Source organism: Coregonus lavaretus (genome assembly GCF_964263955.1).
Source record: "Coregonus lavaretus genome assembly, chromosome: 3".
Lineage (NCBI taxonomy): Eukaryota > Metazoa > Chordata > Actinopteri > Salmoniformes > Salmonidae > Coregonus > Coregonus lavaretus.
Genome location: NC_139990.1, coordinates 36,715,345 through 36,740,405, shown reverse-complemented (window position 1 = coordinate 36,740,405; position 25,061 = coordinate 36,715,345). Strand labels below are relative to the sequence as shown.

The 25,061-nt window shown below is 47.1% G+C and overlaps 1 pseudogene across 1 annotated transcript; it reads left to right on the top strand.

The window, feature by feature from the left end:
• The first annotated feature begins 866 nt into the window (after positions 1–866).
• Positions 867–22,642, top strand: LOC311107224 (zinc finger protein ZFPM2-like; annotated as a pseudogene). Its single transcript has 4 exons — positions 867–882; positions 12,219–13,784; positions 21,461–21,695; positions 22,012–22,642. The product of its transcript is annotated as a zinc finger protein ZFPM2-like (transcript).
• The last annotated feature ends 2,419 nt before the right edge of the window (positions 22,643–25,061 follow it).

The following is a 25,061-nucleotide window of genomic DNA, read 5'->3' as shown; positions in this document are numbered from 1 at the left end:
TAGTTGATTCCCAAGTTCAATACATTTTTGAATATTGTAGAATTCCGTTTTAAAATGTCTGGATTCCATGATTCCGTAGGTGTTTTATAGGGTCCTATTAGGACAGATTGGACACATTTTAAAGCCCAATCCCTCCAACACTGCAGCAAATGGCTTTTTCTCAAAGCCAAAGGGTCAGACTAAAGTCAATGCTGTAAATTCTCATCTAACATGTATTCTAAACCTTCACCCAGCCAAGCTGATCCTTTCATCACGTCTCAAAAAAAATGGAGCGTCACAACAGAGCTGGAATCCTGACAGATTGATGTAACCCATCTACTGAAGGGCTATGGGTTAAATCAGGTAGCTGTGGCTTTGTTATGATATCCAGCTTCATACAAATACCATCAGGTATTGCAAGTAAAGCCTGTTGGACTTTATAAAAGGTAGGTTTCTCTACTCCTTCTGATCGATCATGCTCAATTTCAGTAACGGGTGCAAAAAATCTAACTAACTGATTGGTTTAGTTTAGAAAATGTATGCTATTGATCTTTGTGTAGCATAAGCACAGATATTAAAAACAATTTTAAAAAGTCTACCTTGGAAATATGATAATGGTTATGGTACAAATGTGCCTTTTTAGGGTACCAACCCAGTGACAAAGCTGTTAGTTCCTTTTAGGTAGGTATTGAGGGTATTGACGGGACAAAAATACTTTTGTACCCGGGAAATGGAAATGTATTTTCACACCGTATCCCTTTTTTTGAGAGTGAGAGTGATTATTGTACCTTTATATTCAAAATATTGTTTGTGCAAATATATACCACTGTACTCTTCATCTGCACATGTACCCTAAAAGGTACTGAACAGTACCATGTGAGATCATTATGTGTACCTCTGAAGGTACATTATGTGTATTTTTTCTAAGAGTTTAGATACAGTGCCTTCAGAAAGTATTCACACCCAGTCTTTAGAATAACTTAGGAGGCGCATGCGCGTACCGATAGGACGCATGTGTAGGGAGTAGCTCCGTGTTGTACTGTCAAAACTGTGATTATACAGTGGGGGAAAAAAGGATTTAGTCAGCCACCAATTGTGCAAGTTCTCACACTTAAAAAGATGAGAGAGGCCTGTAATTTTCATCATAGGTACACGTCACCTATGACAGACAAATTGAGAAAAAAATATCCAGAAAATCACATTGTAGGATTTTTAATGAATTTATTTGCAAATTATGGTGGAAAATAACTATTTGGTCACCTACAAACAAGCAATATTTCTGGCTCTCACAGACCTGTAACTTATTATTTAAGAGGCTCCTCTGTCCTCCACTCGTTACCTGTATTAATGGCACCTGTTTGAACTTGTTATCAGTATAAAAGACACCTGTCCACAACCTCAAATAGTCATACTCCAAACTCCACTATGGCCAAGACCAAAGAGCTGTCAAAGGACACCAGAAACAAAATTGTAGACCTGCACCAGGCTGGGAAGACTGAATATGCAATAGGTAAGCAGCTTGGTTTGAAGAAATCAACTGTGGGAGCAATTATTAGGAAATGGAAGACATACAAGACCACTGATAATCTCCCTAGATCTGGGGCTCCACGCAAGATCTCACCCCGTGGGGTCAAAATGATCACAAGAACGGTGAGCAAAAATCCCAGAACCACACGGGGGGACCTAGTGAATGACCTGCAGAGAGCTGGGACCAAAGTAACAAAGCCTACCATCAGTAACACATTACGCCGCCAGGGACTCAAATCCTGCAGTGCCAGACGTGTCCCCCTGCTTAAGCCAGTACATGTCCAGGCCCGTCTGAAGTTTGCTAGAGTGCATTTGGATGATCCAGAAGAGGATTGGGAGAATGTCATATGGTCAGATGAAACCAAAATATAACTTTATGGTAAAAACTCAACTCTTCGTGTTTGGAGGACAAATAATGCTGAGTTGCATCCAAAGAACACCATACCTACTGTGAAGCATGGGGGTGGAAACATCATGCTTTGGGGCTGTTTTTAAGCAAAGGGACCAGGACGACTGATCAGTGTAAAGGAAAGAATGAATGGGGCCATGTATCGTGAGATTTTGAGTGAAAACCTCCTTCCATCAGCAAGGGCATTGAAGATGAAACTTGGCTGGGTCTTTCAGCATGACAATGATCCCAAACACACCGCCCGGGCAACAAAGGAGTGGCTTCGTAAGAAGCATTTCAAGGTCCTGGAGTGGCCGGGCCAGTCTCCAGATCTCAACCCCATAGAAAATCTTTGGAGGGAGTTGAAAGCCCCAAAACATCACTGCTCTAGAGGAGATCTGCATGGAGGAATGGGCCAAAATACCAGCAACAGTGTGTGAAAACCTTGTGAAGACTTACAGAAAACGTTTGACCTGTGTCATTGCCAACAAAGGGTATATAACAAAGTATTGAGAAACTTTTGTTATTGACCAAATACTTATTTTCCACCATAATTTGCAAATAAATTCATAAAAAATCCTACAATGTGATTTTCTGGAATTTTTTTTCTCATTTTGTCTGTCATAGTTGACGTGTACCTATGATGAAAATTACAGGCCTATCTCATCTTTTTAAGTGGGAGAACTTGCACAATTGGTGGCTGACTAAATACTTTTTTTCCCCACTGTAGATTTTCAAGTCAAAACTCTAACTTGGCCACTCAGCAACATTCAATGTCCCATCTTAATAAGCACTCCAGTGTAATAGGTAAATAAATACAAAAACTACAAAAACTTTGGCAGCAATGCCATTGTTATAGAGACTGGGAGACAAATTGTCACGGTTTCGGCCGAGGCTGCTCCTTCTCCTTGTTCGGGCAGGCTTCGGCGGTCTTCGTCCCCGGAGTACTAGCTACCACCGTTCGATGTTTCATGTTTGTTTGGTTTTGTCTGGTTGTACACCTGTCCCTTGTTAGTGTTTGATTTTGTTTCCTATTTAGTTATCGTGTGTTGGGTCAGGTGTTATGTGTGATTATTATTGTCAGCTGTTGCCATTGAGGAGTTTCCTCTCTCATGTCGTGTATTTTGAGAGTTCGCACTGCATGCGCTTTTTTCTTGTTTTCGCACTGTTGTTGTTGTGCGTAATTGTTCGTGCCACCCGGTTGGGTTGGCGACTCATTCCTGTTTTGGATATACTAAAGTCTGTTGACGAACACCCTTGTTCCTGCGCTTGATTCCCTGCACCACATCCACACGCAGCGTTCTGACAGAATCACACATCACACTATGGAATCAGCAGTAGCAGCCGCGCCAACGGACATTATGGAAGACCGTCTTCGTGGGCAAGAGGACAGGATCAACCAGATCGGTCACGCCCTGGATCAGGTGATGAACACTCTCCACCGATGGGAGACCAGCGGAGTACCCACGCCCCCACCTACCGGACCATCCCCATCGGTCAGTCCTCCTGTCCCCCTTCCGGAACCCAGCGGGATTCGGCTCTCCCTCCCGAGGGCGTACGACGGCTCCGCTGCCGGGTGTCAAGGGTTCTTGCTGCAAGTGGAGCTCTACCTCGCCACCGTACACCCGGCTCCCTCGGGACACGAGAGCGTCTCCGCCCTCATCTCCTGTCTCACCGGCAAGACGTTGGAGTGGGCCAACGCCGAATGGAGGAGAATAGACGCCGCTACTGTTACCTATGCGGAGTTCTCCCGCCGCTTCCGTGCCGTGTTTGACCATCCACCGGAGGGGAAGGCGGCGGGGGAGCGTCTGTTCTACCTCCGACAGGGGATGAGGAGCGCACAGGCTTTTGCGTTGGAGTTCCGGACTCTAGCGGCAGATGCAGGGTGGAATGAGCGGGCCCTCATAGACCACTTCCGCTGCAGCCTCCGGGAGGACGTCCAGAGAGAGTTGGCGTGCAGGGATACCACGTTGTCGTTTGACCAACTGGTCAACATGGCCATTCGGCTGGACACCCTGCTCGCTACCCGTGGACGTCCCGGGTGGGGGTTGCCCATTCCACCTTCCAGCACCTCCGAGCCGAGCCCTATGGAGCTCGGAGGTGCTGGCGCTAGGGAACGGAGGAGTAGGAACCCGAGGGGGGCCGTTCCCTGCACCAACTGTGGCCGTGGAGGGCACACCGCGGCTAGGTGTTGGGGAGGGTCCCCTGGTGGAGGTGAGGTCAGGCCAGGCATTGGGGAGTCCTCCCAGGTGAGTAGGCGCCCTACTTACCCAGAGCTTTCTGTCGTTCACCTAACCTTGCCTGTTTGTTTTCCACATGTTGCACCTCGTTCCCAGCATAAGGCGCTGGTAGATTCAGGCGCAGCTGGGAATTTTGTAGATCGCCAGTTCTGTGTAAAGTTAGGGATTCCCCTCCATCCCGTGGATAAGCCTTTCCCTGTACATGCCTTAGATAGCCGTCCGTTAGGATCTGGGTTGATTAGGGAGGTCACAGCGCCTCTTAAGATGGTGACGCAGGGGGGTCATGAGGAGACGATTCAGCTCTATCTGATTGACTCTCCTGCGTATCCGGTGGTGCTGGGGCTTCCCTGGTTAATTACCCATGACCCTACTATTTCGTGGCGAGAGAAAGCTCTTACAGGGTGGTCTGCTCAGTGTGTGGGGCTGTGTCTGGGTGTTTCCATAGGGGCGACCTCGGTGGAGAGTCCGAATCTAATGCCAGCACTGCAGATTCCCCCTGAGTATGAGGATTTGAAACTGGTGTTCAGTAAGACTAGGGCGGCGCAGCTGCCGCCTCATAGACAGGGGGATTGTGCGATAGATCTCCAGTCAGGAGCAGCCCTCCCGCGGAGCCATGTGTATCCCTTGTCCCAAGAGGAGAAGAAGGCAATGGAAACTTACATCGCCGAGTCTCTGAGACAGGGATACATACGGGCCTCCACTTCACCCGCTTCCTCAAGCTTCTTTTTTGTGAAGAAAAAAGATGGAGGTCTGCGCCCGTGTATTGATTACCGCGGTCTCAATCAGATCACAGTGAAGTACAGCTATCCACTTCCTCTGATTGCGACTATGACGGAGTCATTACACGGTGCTCAGTTCTTCACAAAATTGGATCTTAGGAGCGCATATAACTTGGTGCGCATTAGAGAGGGCGATGAATGGAAGACAGCATTTAGCACGACCTCCGGTCATTACGAGTATCTCGTCATGCCATATGGGTTAATGAATGCTCCCTCAGTCTTCCAATCCTTTGTAGATGAGATTTTCCGGGACATGCAGGGGCAGGGAGTAGTCGTGTACATAGACGATATTCTGGTGTACAGTTCTACCCGAGCTTAGCATGTAGCCCTGGTGCGCTGAGTGTTGAGGAGGCTGTTGGAGCATGACCTATATGTCAAGGCAGAGAAATGTCTGTTCTTTCAGAAGCCGGTCTCCTTTTTGGGTTATCAATTGTCTGCGTCAGGGGTGAAGATGGAGGTTGACCGGGTGTCAGCTGTGCGTAATTGGCAAACCCCAACCACTGTGAAAGAGGTGCAACAGTTCTTGGGCTTTGCGAATTATTACCGGAGGTTTATCCGGGGTTTTGGACAGGTGGCAGCTCCCATTACGTCTCTGTTGAAGGGGGGTCCGGTGCGCTTGCAGTGGTCAGCTGAGGCGGACAGGGCTTTTGGGAGACTGAAGGACCTGTTTACCTCAGCGCCGGTGTTGGCGCATCCGGATCCCGCTTTACCTTTCCAGGTAGAGGTAGACGCGTCCGAGGCTGGTATTGGGGCCGTTCTCTCACAACGGTCTGGCACACCACCTAAACTCCGCCCCTGTGCTTTTTATTCTAAGAAGCTCAGTCCGGCGGAGCGGAATTATGACGTAGGGGACAGGGAGCTGTTAGCCGTGGTACAGGCCCTAAAGGTGTGGAGGCATTGGCTTGAGGGGGCTCAACACCCTTTCCTCATTCTAACTGACCACCGTAACCTGGAATACATCCGGGCAGCTAGGAGACTGAATCCTCGCCAGGCCCGCTGGACTATGTTTCTAGCCCGGTTTGTGTTTAAAATCACTTACATCCCTGGGTCCCAGAACGGGAAGGCAGATGCCCTGTCTCGGCGATATGACACGGAGGAGAGGTCCGTTGAGCCCACTCCCATACTACCGAAGTCTTGTCTGGTTGCACCGGTGGTATGGGAGGTCGATGCCGAGATCGAGCGGGCGTTACGCACCGACCCAAGTCCTCCCCAGTGTCCTGTGGGTCGGACGTACGTTCCGCTCGAGGTACGCGATCGCCTCATTTATTGGGCTCATACGTCCCCCTCCTCTGGACATCCAGGTATCGGCCGGACAGTTCACTGCCTTAGCACTAAGTACTGGTGGCCAACGTTAGCCAGGGATGTGAGGATTTATGTCTCCTCCTGTTCGGTGTGTGCCCAGTGTAAGGCGCCCAGACATTTGCCCAGGGGTAAGCTACAACCCCTGCCCATTCCATAACGACCCTGGTCCCACCTCTCGGTGGATTTTGTTACAGACCTTCCCCTCTCACAGGGGAATACTACCATCCTGGTCGTTGTGGATCGGTTCTCGAAGGCCTGTCGTCTCCTACCCATGCCGGGTCTACCTACTGCCTTACAGACCGCTGAGGCTCTGTTTACCCATGTCTTCCGGCATTACGGGGTACCCGAGGATATAGTGTCTGATCGAGGCCCCCAGTTCACCTCCAGAGTGTGGAGAGCGTTTATGGAACGGTTGGGGGTTTCGGTGAGCCTTACCTCGGGTTACCACCCGGAGAGTAATGGGCAGGTTGAACGTGTCAACCAGGATGTGGGGAGGTTTCTGAGGTCTTATTGCCAGGACCGGCCGGAGGAGTGGGCGAGATACGTTCCGTGGGCCGAGATGGCGCAGAACTCTCTCCGCCACTCCTCCACCCAACTAACCCCTTTCCAGTGTGTGTTAGGGTACCAGCCGGTTCTGGCACCTTGGCACGAGAGCCAGATCGAGGCCCCTGCGGTGGATGAGTGGGTGCGGCGCTCGGAGGAGACGTGGAATGCTGCCCACGTTCATCTGCAGCGGGCCATCCGTCGGCATAAGACGAGCGCCGATCTCCACCGCAGTGAGGGGCCTGTGTACGCACCTGGAGATCGAGTCTGGCTCTCGACCAGAAACCTGCCCCTCCGCCTGCCCTGCCGGAAGCTGGGTCGGCGGTTTGTGGGGCCATTTAAAGTCCTGAGGAGGTTGAACGAGGTGTGTTACAGGTTAGAATTGCCTATGGATTACAGGAATATTAACCCCTCGTTTCATGTGTCTCTCCTCAGGCCGGTGGTAGCTGGTCCACTCCAGGATTATGAGATAGAGGAGATTCCTCCGCCCCCGTTGGACATCGAGGGGGCTCCGGCGTACACTGTGAGGTCCATCCTTGATTCGAGACGCCGGATGGGGGGTCTCCAATATCTCGTGGAGTGGGAGGGGTACGGCCTGGAGGAGCGGTGCTGGGTGCCGAGGAGGGACATATTAGACCTGTCCCTGCTGACCGAGTTCCATCGGGGTCATCCTACGCGCCCTGCTCCGCGTCGTCCTGGTCGTCCCCGAGGCCAGGCTGGAGCCGCGCGTCAAGGGGGGGGTACTGTCACGGTTTCGGCCGAGGCTGCTCCTTCTCCTTGTTCGGGCAGGCTTCGGCGGTCGTCGTCCCCGGAGTACTAGCTACCACCGTTCGATGTTTCATGTTTGTTTGGTTTTGTCTGGTTGTACACCTGTCCCTTGTTAGTGTTTGATTTTGTTTCCTATTTAGTTATCGTGTGTTGGGTCAGGTGTTATGTGTGATTATTATTGTCAGCTGTTGCCATTGAGGAGTTTCCTCTCTCATATCGTGTATTTTGAGAGTTCGCACTGCGTGCGCTTTTTTCTTGTTTTCGCACTGTTGTTGTTGTGCGTAATTGTTCGTGCCACCCGGTTGGGTTGGCGACTCATTCCTGTTTTGGATATACTAAAGTCTGTTGACGAACACCCTTGTTCCTGCGCTTGATTCCCTGCACCACATCCACACGCAGCGTTCTGACACAAATTCACCTTTCAGCAGGACAATAGTCTCCCAGGTGAATTTGTCTCCCGTGACTATAACAATGCATTGCTGCCAAAGTTTTTGTATTTATTTTTGGTAATACCAATGACCCCACCGAAGACATTCAAATAAAAAAGTATTCTCGTTCATAACAGACTTTATATGGGCAAATACATTTCATAGAATAAAAAGGAAAGTTTTACATCTTCCTGAGTCTGAGGGTGGTCCCTCAATCGAGCAGTGATTTTCAAACACAGATTCAACCACAAAGACCAGGGAGGTTTTCCAATGCCTCACAAAGAAGGGCACCTATTGGTAGATGGGTAAAAAAAGCAGACATTGAATATCCTTAAGCATGGTGAATTAATTACACTTTGGATGGTGTATCAATATACCCAGTCACTACAAAGATACAGGTGTCCTTCCTAACTCAGTTGCCGGAGAGGAAGGAAACCTCTCAAGGACTTCACCATGAGGCCGATGGTGGCTTTAAAACAGTTACAGAGTTTAATGGCTATGGTAGGACAAAACTGAGGATGGATCAACAACATTGTAGTTACTCCACAATACTAACCTAATTGACAGAGTGAAAAGAAGGAAGCCTGTACATAATAAAAATATTCCAAAACATGGATCCTGTTTGCAATAAGGCACTAAAGTAAAACTGCAAAAAAATTTGCAAAGAAATGAACTTCATGTCCTGAATACAAAGTGTTATGTTTGGGGCAAATCCAACACAACACATCACTGAGTACCACTCTTCATATTTTCAAGCATGGTTGTGGCTGCATCATGTATGCTTGCCATCGGCAAGGACTATGGAGTTTTTTAGGATAAAATAAACAGAAAAGAGCTAAGCACAGGCAAAATCCTAGTTTAAAACCTGATTCAGTCTGCTTTCCAACAGACACTGAGAGACAAATGCACCTTTCAGCAGTACAATAGCCTAAAACTCAAGGCCAAATATACACTGGAGTTGCTTACCAAGACGACATTGAATGTTCCAGAGTGGCCTAGTTACAGTTTTGACTTCAATCTGATTTAAAATCTATGGCAAGACTTGAAAATGGATATAGCAATGATCAACGACCAACTTGATAGACCTTGAAGAATCTTTTAAAGAATAATGTTCAAGAACTTGTAGCACAACAAAATGTGAAAAAAAGTCAAGGGGTGTGAACATTTCTGAAGACACTGTGGCTTGCGAAAGTATTCACCCCCCTTGGCATTTTTCCTATTTTGTTTGCCTTACAACCTGTAATTAAAATGGATATATAATAATTTTTCTTGTGAAACAAACAACCCCCCCCCCCCCCCCCAGAGTCAATACTTTGTAGAGCCACCTTTTGCAGCATACTCTTGGGGTATGTCTCTATAAGCTTGGCACATCTAGCCACTGGGAATTTTGCCCATTCTTCAAGGCAAAACTGCTCCAGCTCCTTCAAGTTGGATGGGTTCTGCTGGTGTACAGCAATATTTAAGTCATACCATAGATTCTCAATTGGATTGAGGTCTGGGCTTTGACTAGGCCACTCAAGTGTTGCTTTAGCAGTATGCTTAGGGTCATTGTCCTGCTGGAAGGTGAACCTCCTTCCCAGTCTCAAAATACTGGAAGACTGAAACAGGTTTCCCTCAAGAATTTCCCTGTATTTAGCGCCATCCATCATTCCTTCAATTCTGACCAGTTTCCCAGTCCCTGCCGATGAAAAACATCCCCACAGGGATGGTGTTCTCGGGGTGATGAGAGGTGTTGGGTTTGGGCCAGACATAGCGTTTTCCTTGATGGCCAAAAAGCTACATTTTAGTCTCATCTGACCAGAGTACCTTCTTCCATATGTTTGGGGAGTCTCCCACATGCCTTTTGGTGAACACCAAACGTGTTTGCTTATTTTTTTCTTTAAGCAATGGCTTTTTTCTGGCCACTCTTCCATAAAGCCCAGCTCTGTGGAGTGTACAGCTTAAAGTGATCCTATGGACAGATACTCCAATCTCCGCTGTGGAGCTTTGCAGCTCCTTCAGGGTTATCTTTGGTCTCTTTGTTGCCTCTCTGATTAATGCCCTCCTTGCCTGGTCCGTGAGTTTTGGTGGGCGGCCCTCTCTTGGCAGGTTTGTTGTGGTGCCACATTCTTTCCATTTTTTAATAATGGATTTAATGGTGCTCCGTGGGATTTTCAAAGTTTCTGATATTTTTTTTTAACCCAACCCTGATCTGTACTTCTCCACAACTTTGTCCCTGAACTGTTTGGAGAGCTCCTTGGTCTTCATGGTGCCGCTTGCTTGGTGGTGCCCCTTGCTTATTGGTGTTGCAGACTCTGAGGCCTTTCAGAACAGGTGAATATATACGGAGATCATGTGACAGATCATGTGACATTTAGATTACACACAGGTGGACTTTATTTAACTAATTATGTTACTTCTGAAGGTAATTGGTTCCACCAGATCTTATTTAGGGGCTTCATAGCAAAGGGGGTGAATACATATGCAGGCACCACTTTTCTGTTTTTGAAACAAGTTATTTTTTAAATTTCACTTCACAAATGTGGACAATTTTGTGTATGTCTATTACTTGAAATCCAAATAAAAATCCATTTAAATTAGAGGTTGTAATGCAACAAAATAGGAACAACTTCAAGGGGGATGAATATTTTTGCAAGGCACTGTATACAGTGAGGGAAAAAAGTATTTGATCCCCTGCTGATTTTGTAGGTTTGCCCACTGACAAAGAAATGATCAGTCTATAATTTTAATGGTAGGTTTATTTGAACAGTGAGAGACAGAATAACAACAAAGAAATCCAGAAAACGCATGTCAAAAATGTTATAAATTGATTAGCATTTTAATGAGGGAAATAAGTATTTGACCCCTCTGCAAAACATGACTTAGTACTTGGTGGCAAAACCCTTGTTGGCAATCATAGAGGTCAGACGTTTCTTGTAGTTGGCCACCAGGTTTGCACACATCTCAGGAGGGATTTTGTCCCACTCCTCTTATGCAGATCTTCTCCAAGTCATTAAGGTTTCGAGGCTGACGTTTGGCAACTCGAACCTTCAGCTCCCTCCACAGATTTTCTATGGGATTAAGGTCTGGAGACTGGCTAGGCCACTCCAGGACCTTAATGTGCTTCTTCTTGAGCCACTCCTTTGTTGCCTTGGCCGTGTGTTTTGGGTCATTGTCATGCTGGAATACCCATCCACGACCCATTTTCAATGCCCTGGCTGAGGGAAGGAGGTTCTCACCCAAGATTTGATGGTACATGGCCCCGTCCATCGTCCCTTTGATGCGGTGAAGTTGTCCTGTCCCCTTAGCAGAAAAACACCCCCAAAGCATAATGTTTCCACCTCCATGTTTGACAGTGGGGATGGTGTTCTTGGGGTCATAGCCAGCAATCCTCCTCCTCCAAACACGGTGAGTTGAGTTGATGCCAAAGAGCTCGATTTTGGTCTCATCTGATCACAACACTTTCACCCAGTTCTCCTCTGAATCATTCAGATGTTCATTGGCAAACTTCAGACAGGCATGTATATGTGCTTTCTTGAGCAGGGGGACCTTGCGGGCGCTGCAGGATTTCAGTCCTTCACGGCTTAGTGTGTTACCAATTGTTTTCTTGGTGATTATTGTCCCAGCTGCCTTGAGATCATTGACAAGATCCTCCCGTGTAGTTCTGGGCTGATTCCTCACCATTCTCATGATCATTACAACTCCACGAGGTGAGATCTTGCATGGAGCCCCAGGCCGAGGGAGATTGACAGTTATTTTGTGTTTCTTCCATTTGCGAATAATCGCACCAACTGTTGTCACCTTCTCACCAAGTTGCTTGGCGATGGTCTTGTAGCTCATTCCAGCCTTGTGTAGGTCTACAATCTTGTCCCTGACATCCTTGGAGAGCTCTTTGGTCTTGGCCATGGTGGAGAGTTTGGAATCTGATTGATTGATTGCTTCTGTGGACAGGTGTCTTTTATACAGGTAACAAGCTGAGATTAGGAGCACTCCCTTTAAGAGTGTGCTCCTAATCTCAGCTCGTTACCTGTATAAAAGACACCTGGGAGCCAGAAATCTTTCTGATTGAGAGGGGGTCAAATACTTTTTCCCTCATTAAAATGCAAATCAATTTATAACATTTTTGACATGTGGTTTTCTGGATTTTGTTGTTGTTATTCTGTCTCTCACTGTTCAAATTAACCTACCATTACAATTATAGATTGATCATTTCTTTGTCAGTGGGCAAATGTACAAAATCAGCAGGGGATCAAATACTTTTTTGTCTTTGTAATCTTCTCCCCAGGTGTTAAGATGGAGGAGGCGGTGTCCACTGGCAGGGGTAGTATGAAATGTACAGTCTGTGACTACACAGTGGACTCCCTCCCCAGCCTCCAGCAGCACATTCTCTCCCACCTGTCTCAGACAAGCTACCAGTGCTCCCACTGCCACTTCAGCTTCACCTCCCCCAGGGAACTGGACAAGCACCGGGAGAATCACGGACACAGCCACAGCCCACTCAGACAGCACGGTCCCAGGCAGGTCGAGACAGTGTGCTCTCCCAGGAAGGCAGCAGCGTGGAGAGGAGCCCCCATCAGGCCATTGTGGAGCAGGAAAAGGAGCTCCTTCTGAGGCAAATTCTGGGTAGCAGCCTTGACACCAGGACTTGTCCCAATGCGGAGCTGGAGAAGATGGAGACTTCCCTTGTGGATGCTGATCCTAACTCTGGGAGCAGGGCTAGTTTCTCCTACACCAGTGTCAAATCGGAACCCTCCAGCCCTCGCCAGGCAACCTCGCCCATCCAGAACTGCATGGGCCCCGCTGCTTTCCCCATGGGGCCATTCTTACCCCATTTCCCCTTCTCACACGACATAACAGCCGCCCCCCAGGCCTCGAAGATCCTGGCTAAGATGTCCGAGCTGGTCCACCGTAGACTGAGGTATGGAGATACTAACAACTACCCCCCTCATGTCATGTACAGCACCCTTGTCCCCAAAGGGGCCACGTGTTTCGAATGCAATATCACTTTCGATAAACTACTTAGTTCATAAAAAGGACTACTGTATTAGCCGTTGGCAGCACATGGCCAAGCCACATGATTACACCGGTGTCCTGGACAAAGCGGCTGATACAGGGAGCCCTAAATGTGGGGGTTTGGGTGGGTTGGGCAGCCTGAACATGATGGGTCATGGTCATCTATCTGACCACAACAGTTATCTCATGTCCCCCCGCATGAACCTGTCAGGACTGGACGTTGGGGAGGGGAAGGCACAGGTACATGCTGAGTTCCCAGATAGCGTGAAGAACCGCTCCACCCCCACCACTTCAGATGAGAACCCCTCTATAGAGGGAGATGTGACACGTCCCAAAACGTCCCAAACGCGTCCCGAGACAGACATCTTAGACCCTAACAAGACGACGTGCGAGCCCTGTAAGATCACCTTCAGTCATACCGAGACCTACATGGTTCACAAGCAGTATTACTGCGCCACGCGTCATGACCCGCCAATGAAACGAGTGCATGGAAACAAACTGCCCGCAACCCAGAGAATGGTGCTTACGCGGAAACGGAGGAAGAACTTAGAAATGAATGTTCCCAACCACGAACAACAGAGGTGTCCCATTTGTCATCATCCACATTACTTTGGGATAGCACCCATTGGAGGACGAGGCATGTACCATGACCCAGGGAAGATATATGGTAACCAGTTTCACCCCGGTTACAATATGTTTCTTGGCATGGTTCCGAAGCATCCAGAGGCTAATCTCCCTGTCACTAAATCAGCTCTGATATCTAAGTGCAACGCCATAGCTCAAGATGATCTGGCCAGCCCTATCGATCTTAGTAAAAAGTGTTTATCATCAAGCCCTGGTAAATGTTTATGAGTATTGACCATGAAGTTTGGGTGATGTGATCATTCCAATGTCAAAAAATACATTGTCAAAATGTGTTGCTATGCATGCCTGTGTTCGGAATGAAATTCATCAAAATGTTTGATATTTTTACTTTATGTGTTGTGGAAATTTAAATTTAAATCTCAGGCACAATTTCCTTTGTGATGTATATCTACAGTCTCTCCTACCTCAAGTATGCAACCTCAAAATACACACATGATGTTACATCACCACCTAGTGGGTGTATATTGAATTATATATTGAATTGATAGAAGAAGAGTTATCAAATAATATCTGCATACCAACGTTACTTAAGACTGACTTGATGTTACGTGAATTATTTAACAAACTATTTCAGTGTCTCTGTGCGTCTCCCAAAAGGTTGTAAGTCTTTTGGGATTTAAGTAACGGACAGAGTCCCGGTCTGCATAGTCAGAGATATTTATTCATTGAGAATTCTGCCATCACAATTTCAGAGTCCATCTTTTATACTCATACGTCATACAAAAAAATCCCTCCCCTCTGTAGGCGGGCTGTAGTTTTCCACTCTAAAACTGCTCTCCTGACCATCAGTTCACACACACACACATTTACACACATGCATACACACATACATACACACACACACACACACACACATAGCCTACTCCCTGCATTACTCAGTTTTTGCCGTTCTCACAATATTCTGCACCATGTTTTCATAACAGTTTCTCCCCTCCCTAAATTGGGAGGCCTCTTCATCTTAGTTTCTCAGTTGTCTGTAGACAGTTCTCCTTGTCCTTTGTTGTCTGGCCTAACTCTTACTCACATTGCTAAATAGTGGCTCAATGCCATAGCCTTTACTGGTCCTACACTCACACATTTCTAACACATTATACACAGTTTCAAGGTGTAATAATTAGTCATTCATAATGAATCTATCACTTGGACATCACTTCTATGCACACTAATATCTACAGGGGGCTTTTGGCTATTTCAAAATGCGAAGTAATTTATGTTGAAGGAAATGGAAGAAATAAATTCAACAATGTTCTGCAGTCTGACCATTCCATTAAGCTTAGTAAGGGTTGAATGGCCCAATGGCATTTTATACTTTTATGCATTTCACCTCCTCAGCCTACAGTGCAGATTTCAATATATATGACCTGAAATATCAAGCAAGAACACTAAATACGTTTTAGCAAAAAAAATAAGTTAGTTTTTGCCACATGTCATGTACCACAAGATATGGGTGTTTTACAAACATGTAATTTACAGAAGCATTATAAAGTGTCGTACAAAATGTATTACAAAGTCTCTCTCTCACCTGTCCATCTCCTCATTTGAATTCCATGCTGTCACTGTCACTTTTCCACTCAAGCTTAACATTGTTGTCATCTATCACCCACCAGGTGCCCTTGGAAAGTTCCTCAATGAACACCTTGATAAGCTAATTTCCTGACGATGGCTCACTGCTTTTCTTATTAGGCAATTTCAACCGCCCGACGTCTGCTTTCGATAAACTTCTTTCCAAATCTCTCTTTCCCCTCCTTGCCTTTTTTAACCTCACCCTTTCCCAATCCCCTCCAACTCACGAGGCAGGCAATACGCTTGATCTCATCTTTACTAGAGGTTGTTCGCCTACTAATTTCACTTCAACCCCCCTCCAGGAAAACTAAACTTCCTGAAGACCTATCATCCTTTCACTCACTCCTCTCAATCTTCTCTTCCTCTGTATCCGCTGCTAAAGCCACTTTATATCACTCTAAATTTCAAGATTCTAATGGTTCTGTTCCGACACACACACACACACACACACACACACACACACACACACACACACACACACACACACACACACACAGACACACACACACACACACACACACACACACACACACACACACACAGGAGAGAGCCTTCATCTAGAATAAGTAGACCTCCCCAAGGAACTGGATTAATCAGGTCCCGTTACAGATATGGAAAATGTTGTATTGGGTGGACTACCGGTATTCAACTCTTACCCTACGAGATCCGGAGCCTGCTGGTTTTCTATTCTACCTGATAATTAATTGCACCCACCTGGTGTCCCAGGTCTAAATCAGTCCCTGATTAGAGGGGAACAATTAAGAAAAGGAGTGGAACTGGCTTCGAGGTCCAGAGTTGATTTTGAGGGGACTAGACTATTAAAGGGATAGTACACCCAAATAACTCATTTACATTTTGGTTTCCATACCCTGTAAGCAGTCTTTGGACAAGGTAAGGCAGCAATCCATGCTTTGGTTTTGACATAAAATGGGAAAAATGCTTATACAGTATCTGGGCTTTATTGGGATGCTAAAAAGTTAGCATTTAAAAGACAGTGGCCAGGTAAACAAAACTAAAGCATGGATTGCTGTCTTATGGATATGGAAAATTCAGTATCAGGTAGACAGACCCACCACAGCTCTATCCATTAAAAAACTGGAGACTAGACTATTCATGCAGCCAGCAGTAGAATTGGACTCTAGACTCAGAGGCATTACACAGGTCTAAATGACAGTATTTGTATTTTATAATAGAAAGACTATAACCTAATATTTGGATACTAAGCAGTGAGTTTGTTAGAACTTTATTACTATTGATCAAAGCCATGTTATATGGTGAGTTACAGTATGATCAATATTGAAACAGTGGAAACTGCTCACATAAGGTCAGTCAACGACAATGAAGAAATCACACAACACAAATCTTTCTTACTTGTCAATGTCCCTCTGTAATCTATTTCTCATCATACAGAATAGTCGACTAGGTCCATGTCAAAGAAAAGCTGTTTTATGGTATTACAGCACAGGCTGCTAAGGAAACACCAGTCCATCTTAACACCTTTGATGTCCTTGTCATAGTGCTTCTGGAGACACCAGGCCGTTCATTCTCCATGATGTAACATAATACATTTTTGAGTGATCCATACTTGATGAGAACCTAGTAGCTGAGGACTGTAACTGTTTTTCATAAATGTTGTGTTTTGTATTGACTGCTGTTTTGTTTTACATTGTATTTATTGGTTGTTGTATTGTTGTGATCAGGGCACCCGTGGGAATGAAAACATGGTCTCAATGGGTTTTCCCTGAATAAATAAATAAAGAATAATAATGGTAATAATAAATAAATAAATCCTACCCTTACAGAATAACCACATTATTTGTATTTGTATTTATTAGGGATCCCCATTAACTGCTGACTCTTCCTGGGGTCCAAACACATTAAGGCACTTACAATACATATAAAACAAAAACAGTACATAATATAACATTATTACATCACCACATATCTACAATACAAAATGTATAATACCACCATACAACAATATTACAATATACTTGTGTGAAGTATGCGTGTGCCAGCGCTTGTGTGCGTATTTTATTTTATTTTTTATTTTTATATTTCACCTTTATTTAACCAGGTAAGCCAGTTGAGAACAAGTTCTCATTTACAACTGCGACCTGGCCACGATAAAGCAAAGCAGTGCGATAAAAACAACAACACAGAGTTACATATGGGGTAAAACAAAACATAAAGTCAAAAACAGAAACAGAAAATATATGTACAGTGTGTGCAAATGTAGCAAGTTATGGAGGTAAGGCAATAAATAGGCTATAATGCAAAATAATTACAATTAGTATTAACACTGGAATGATAGATGTGCAAGAGATGATGTGCAAATAGAGATACTGGGGTGCAAATGAGCAAAATAAATAACAATATGGGGATGAGGTAGTTGGGTGGGCTAATTTCAGATGGGCTGTGTACAGGTGCAGTGATAGGTAAGGTGCTCTGACAACTGATGCTTAAAGTTAGTGAGGGAGATAAGAGTCTCCAGCTTCAGAGATTTTTGCAATTCGTTCCAGTCATTGGCAGCAGAGAACTGGAAGGAATGGCGGCCAAAGGAGGTGTTGGCTTTGGAGATGACCAGTGAGATATACCTGCTGGAGCGCATACTACGGGTGGGTGTTGCTATGGTGACCAATGAACTAAGATAAGGCGGGGATTTGCCTAGCAGTGATTTATAGATTGCCTGGAGCCAGTGGGTTTGGCGACGAATATGTAGTGAGGACCAGCCAACAAGAGCGTACAGGTCACAGTGGTGGGTGGTATATGGGGCTTTGGTGACAAAACGGATGGCACTGTAATAGACTACATCCAATTTGCTGAGTATAGTGTTGGAGGCTATTTTGTAAATGACATCGCCGAAGTCAAGGATAGGTAGGATAGTCAGTTTTACGAGGGCATGTTTGGCAGCATGAGTGAAGGAGGCTTTGTTGCGAAATAGGAAGCCGATTCTAGATTTAACTTTGGATTGGAGATTCTTCATGTGAGTCTGGAAGGAGAGTTTACAGTCTAACCAGACACCTAGGTATTTGTAGTTGTCCACATACTCTAGGTCAGACCCGTCGAGAGTAGTGATTCTAGTCGGGTGGGCGGGTGCCAGCAGCGTTCGATTGAAGAGCATGCATTTAGTTTTACTAGTGTTTAAGAGCAGTTGGAGGCTACTGAAGGAGTGTTGTATGGCATTGAAGCTCGTTTGGAGGTTTGTTAACATAGTGTCCAATGAAGGGCCAGATGTATACAAAATGGTGTCATCTGCGTAGAGGTGGATCTGAGAGTCACCAGCAGCAAGAGCGACATCATTGATATACACGGAGAAAAGAGTCGGCCCAAGAATTGAACCCTGTGGCACCCCCATAGAGACTGCCATAAGTCCAGACAACAGGCCCTCCGATATCCCAATTTAGGTCACCAAGCAGTACGGACTCTGAGGATAAATGGGGGGCAATCAATTAACATATGGTGTCCAGGGCACAGCTGGGGGCTGAGGGGTGTCTGTAGCAAGCAGCAACAGTGAGAGACTTATTTCTGGAAAGGTGGATTTTTAGAAGTAGAAGCTCAAACTGTTTGGGCACAGACCTGGATAGTATGATAGAGCTCTGCAGGCTATCTCTACAGTAGATTGCAACTCCACCCCCTTTGGCAGTTCTATCTAGATGGAAAATATTGTAGTTGGGGATGGAAATGTCAGAATTTTTGGTGGCCTTCCTAAGCCAGGATTCAGACACTGCTAGAACATCAAGGTTGGCGGAGTGTGCTAACGCAGTGAATAACTAAAACTTAGGAAGGAGGCTTCTGATGTTAACGTGCAGAAAACCAAGGCTTTTACGGTTACAGAAGTCAACAAATGATAGCTCCTGGGGAGTAGGAGTGATACTGGGGGCTGCAGGGCCTGGGTTAGCCTCTACATCACCAGAGGAACAGAGGAGGACTAGAATAAGGATACGGCTAAAGGCTTTAAGAACTGTTCTTCTAGTGCGTTGGGTACAGAGAATAAAGGGGGCAGATTTCCAGGCGTTGTAGAAAAGATTCAGGGCATTATGTACAGACAAGGATATGGAAGGATATGAGTACAGTGGAGGTAAACCTAAGCGTTGGGTAACAATGAAAGAGATAGCATCACTGGAGGCACCGATTGAGCCGGTCTCGGCGTATATGGGGGGTGGAACATAGGAACTATTTGAGGCAGTTTGAGAGGGACTTGGGGTTCTACAGTGAAATTGTATAATAAGAACTAAATGGAACAGCAATAGGCAAGGCATATTGACAAGGGAGAGAGGCATAAAGCAATCACAGGTGTTATTAGAGAGAGCTAAGACAACAACTGGTAATGGCGTTAAAGTTTGGGCTGAGGCTAAACAGAATAAACAGGACAGGGTACCGTGTAAAGGAACAGTCCAGCAGGCATCAGCTGTGTGATCATAAGGTCCAGTGAACAGCAATATGTGAGTCCGAGAGCAGTTCAAATTGGTGCTTCAGCACAGCGAGCAGGAAGCACTGTTGTAGTTTGCGTGTGCAGGCGGGCCGGGGCTAGCAGATGGATCTTCGTGGTCGTCGCAACGGGAAACCTGTTGAAACCACAGACGATTACGTCGGCATACCAGTCGTGATGGATCGGCAGGGCTCCGTGTCGACTCTAGGAGGTCCCATCCGGTTGACAGAGAGGTAGATAGCCGGGAGATGTGCTTGACTCAAGGCTAGCTCAAGGCTGATTAGTCAACAACAACGTTAATTTGGTTGCAGCTAGCTAGTTGCGATTATCCAGTGTTAAAGGTCCAGTGATTCAGTGATTCCGGCAAAAAACTTGCTGTGCAGACAGTGCAGACTGGCCGATAATAGTCCAGGCTAGAGCTGGCTGGTAGGTAGTGCAGGCCACGGACAATGGAGAAAAAGAAAAAGCCGCTAACGGTGGCTAATAGCAAGTAGCTAGTTAGCTGGTTCTCCCGAGTGGCGCAGTGGTCTAAGGCACTGCATCGCAGTGCTAGCTGTGCCACTAGAGATCCTGGTTCGAATCCAGGCTCTGTCGTAGCCGACCGCGACCGGGAGACCCATGGGCCGGCGCGCAATTGGCCCAGCGTCGTCCAGGGTAGGGGAGGGAATGGCCGGCAGGGATGTAGCTCAGTTGGTAGAGCATGGCGTTTGCAACGCCAGGGTTGTGGGTTCGATTCCCACAGGGGGTATGAAAAATAATAATGTATGCACTAACTGTAAGTCGCTCTGGATAAGAGCGTCTGCTAAATGACTAAAATGTAAATGTAAATGTACTCCTGTCCGGTAGACAGAGAGGTAGATAGCCAGGGCTAGCTCAAGGCTAACTGGTGCTACGGGGGCAGTGGTGATTAGCCTACAGCAACATCCATTCGGTTGCAGCTAGCTAGATCTGGTGTTAAGATCCAGTGATTCAGTTATTCTGGCAGAAAATCTGATGTTCTGGGTGAAAACCGCTAACGGTGGCTAATAGCAAGTAGCTAGTTAGCTAGTTAGCTGGCTGGCTAGTTTCAACTGGAGATTCTAGATAAAGGTGAGTAAATAATAGAATCCGTTCCACATTGAGTGAGGCTGGTTGCAGGAAAGTATATTTAGTAGAAGGATGAAAAGTGTGATATGGAAATATATACGTAAAATACACACAAAAAAATACAAAAAACTGGCTATTTACATGGACACACAAGAGAACACGACCGCACTGCTACGCTATCTTGCATGCATGTTGTGGCAACCCGGGCGCCAGCAGGGAGCTACAAAGGAAGGAGCAGGACCTTGGTCAGCTCCAGAGGGCTAGAGAGGCCAAGGTGAGTCATCACCATGTACAGCTCTACAGGCACCAACTGGGGCTGGTGAGTCAACACCAATACTACCCAGTCTAGGTACTGCAACCAATTGGCACCTGGAATTGATCCCAAATGGGTATAAGTAGGGCGCTTGAGCAGACAGGCTGAGCGTACGCCTAGACCTCAGAAGAACCGGAGTGAGTATGATAAGCACCTTGATCAGACAGCAAATAAGATACTAGGCAATGTTTGACTCACCTGTCTCTCTCTCTTCCTTTTCTTTGCCCCCAAAGGAAGAGGACCCATACTCGAGCAAGTATTGAAACCCCGGACTCATCGCTCTCTCTCTCTTTTTTGTTTGTTCATTAACACAGGTGGTCCGAGGAGCCTCCTCGCCGGACACAGAGTGACCCACCCGTTACCTGAGAGGCCTTTCAGTTGTATTTCTCTCCTTCCCGTTCCCCACAACCTTTATTAAAGAACAACTTTTGTTTGAGCACCGCAGAACGGTCTCCCGCTGTCTCCCGCATTGAAGCTTATCTAGAGATATTTGAGCACACCGCTGAGAGAGAGCGAGGGCCCAAGGAGAACTGGGCTGGCAAAGTGGCCCCCTTTCTGACTGGAGAAGCCCAGAGGGCCTGTAGGGACTTTGCACTGGTGGAAGTCGACAACTATGCTGCTCTGAAAACTGCCATCTGGCCCATTATGGGCACAACCTACCAACCCAGGCCCAACGGTTCCACTCCTGGGCCTGTGATGGCCACTCCCCGGTAAGACCTCAAATTGCCGAGCTGGTTAGACAAACTAGAAGTTGGCTTACCATGGGGGACGGGCCATCAGCAATAGATCGACTGGTAATGGACAAATGTATCCGGGGCCTCCCCAAAGACGCAAAGTGCCATGCTGACCCCCATCAGTTGACGCCCTGATCGCTTTATTCGAAAATCACCAGGTTACTGCAGAGATGTTGCAAAGCAGTAGGCCAGAGCCCAGTAGGCCTTAAGTCAAGGCCGAACCAACGCGTGGTGGAAAGGGATATGCCTAGTTGAACCCTGCTTCAAGACGGCCTCCTATTACTGAACCCAGATCACCCCAGAGGCAGCGGCCGCTAGTTAGCGGGGACCAGAGAAGGTGTTACACCTGTGGCCAGGAGGGACCCCTGGCCTGGAGCTGCCCAGGAAACGATGAGTCCATGCTGATGGCCAGTTCCGCAGAGAAGACCACCAGAAGTTGCGGCTACCTCACAACCTGCTGGGCCCACGAAGCAACTGCAGCCCCCCAGATCCCCATCAACATAGGCAGTCAGGATGTGGCCGCCTTGTTGGACACAGGTAGTATGGTCACTCTCATCAAGACTCAATTTGCCGCCGACCCCTTAGGGCCGCCCATAACAGTGGCTTGTATACATGGAGACACGAAAAGTTACCCCACCTGCAGTGTGGTAGTGCAAACCCCTCAAGGTAGCTTTGTGATTGTAGGGGTAGTACAGAAATTGCCAGTAGATGTCCTAGTGGGCCGGGACTGCCCGATTTTCCAGAGATTCTGGAGCAGAGGGGCCACAGCCCCTAGGAGATCAGCTTCGGGGAAAAGGAGAATGGTTCCCCGACGTAGAAGCATCATACCAGCCTGTGCCGCCGCTTCCCCGCCCACCTCCTCAGACTCTGTGGAGGCCCCAGCCGATCCCCTCCTTGGCTCCCCCAGGCACCGACCGAGATGAAGAATTTTCTGAGTTTCCCATTGAGGAGGAGGGAAAGGGAACCTCCCCGGGATAGTTTGGCACCGCCCAACTCACCGATCCCACCCTGGAGCAGGTGAGGACGAGTGTAAGAGCTGTCGGTGGAAAACCAGTAGAGGGGGTGAGTGATCGTTCCTTTCCACATTTTGCGGTCAAAAAATAATCTATTTTATTGGGTTGTGAAAGCGGGAGATGAAATGGTAGAACAACTCTTAGTGCCCAAATCTCCAAATTCCTATACATAGCACACTCACATTTGCTTGGAGCACACCTAGGAGTGGAGAAAACACATGATCGGATCCTGGCTCGGTTCTACTGGCCTGAAGTGAAGAGGGCTGTCCAGGATTACTGCCGGCAGTGCGAGGAATGCCAGAAAACAGCCCCAAAGGTAATCTATCAAAATTCCTTAATCCCTTTACCAATAATCGAGACCCCTTTTCAGAGGATTGCCATGTACATAGTGGGACCTCTGCCCAAGTCCAATTGAGGACATAGGTACATCTTGGTAATCATGGACTACGCCACCCGCTACTCTGATGCCATCCCACTACGTGCCACCAGCGCCCGTGCCAAGGCACAGGAACTGTGAATGCGGTGAACTACAAAGTAAAGCAACTGGGGAGACGCAAACCTACCCAGTTATATCACGTGTACATGCTAAAGCAGTGGCATGCCCCTTCCCGGTAGAGAGTGACTGCCCTATCTGGTGTACCCCTCTCCCCAAGGCTCCCAGAGGTGCCGATGGGTCCCCAGCTTGGCCCCAGCCAACGACAGGATCTCCAGGAGCTGATCAGCCAAAACCTGGATGTCTTCTCAGAGATACCAGGAAGCACCACAGTGGCCCAGCACGACATCGTCACGGAACCTGGTAAGAAGGTGAGATTAAGGCCATACCGCATCCCAGAGGCTAAAAGAGAGACCATCCGAGAGGAGGTGAGGATGATGTTAGAACTAGACATCATTGAAGAATCCCACAGTTCTTGGACTAGCCCCATTATACTATTGCCCAAACCCGATGGTAGCACTCGGTTCTGTAATGACATCCGGAAGTTAAAAGAGATTTCAAAGTTTGATGCTTACCCCGTGCCCAGAGTAGACAAACTAACCGAGAGATTAGGGCCTGCCCGCTTTATCGCCACATTAGATCTGACCAAGGGGTACTGGCACATACCCCTGACAGAAGCCGCCAAAGAAAAATGGCCTTCTCCACCCCAGAGGGACTATTCCACTATCTGGTCCTTCTGTTCGGGGTGCACGGAGCTCCGGCCACCTGCCAACGCATGATGGACCGGATCCTGCGACCACACCGTGAGTTTACAGCAGCCTACCTGGATGACATAGTCATTCATAGTTCAGAATGGACCACCCAATTAGCACGGCTGGACGCAGTCTTGAGGGCCCTACGAGAGAAAATGCAGGCCTAGAGGCTGAATATCTGGGCTACATGATTGGCTGGGGGAGTGTCAAACCTCAGCAGCTAAAGGTGGAGGCTATTTCAACCTGGCCTAAGCTCACCATAAAGAAGCAGGTAAAAACTTTCTATGGGTTGGTGGGGTATTATCAACGGTTTAGTCCCCAGATTCTCACGACTGCTGCCCCTCTCCATGACATGACCAGACAACACCTGCCCCACAACATCACTTGGAAGAAATTGGTGGACCAGGATTTGTTTTGGGTGGAACCGGTACTCGTCACCCCCAACGTCCAGGAGCCCTTTGTGGTCCATACCGATGCCTCACAGGTGGGCCTTGGGGCCATGCTGTCTGAGATTTGAGGGGGCAAGGAGCATCCTGTGACATACACTACCAGTCAAAAGTTTAGACACACCAACTCATTCAAGGGTTTTTCTTTATTTTTACTATTTTTTACATGGTAGAATAACAGTAAAGACATCAAAACTATGAAATAACACATATGGAATCATGTAGTAAACAAAAAAGTGTTAAACAAATCAAAATATATTTGAGATGAGAGATTCTTCAAATAGCCACCCTTTGCCTTGATGACAGCTTTGCACACTCTTGGCATTCTCTCAACCAGCTTCACCTGGAATGCTTTTCCAACAGTCTTGAAGGAGTTCCCACATATGCTGAGCATTTGTTGGCTGCTTTTCCTTCACTCCGCGGTCCGACTCATCCCAAACCATCTCAATTTGGTTGAGGTCATGGGATTGTGGAGGCCAGGTGATCTGATGCAGCACTCCATCACTCTCCTTCTTGGTAAAATAGCCCTTACACAGCCTGGAGGTGTGTTGGATTATTGTCCTGTTGAAAAACAAATGATAGTCCCACTAAGCCCAAACCAGATGGGATGGCATATCGCTGTAGAATGCTGTGGTAGCCATGCTGGTTCAGTGTGCCTTGAATTCTAAATAAATCACAGACAGTGTCACCAGCAAAGC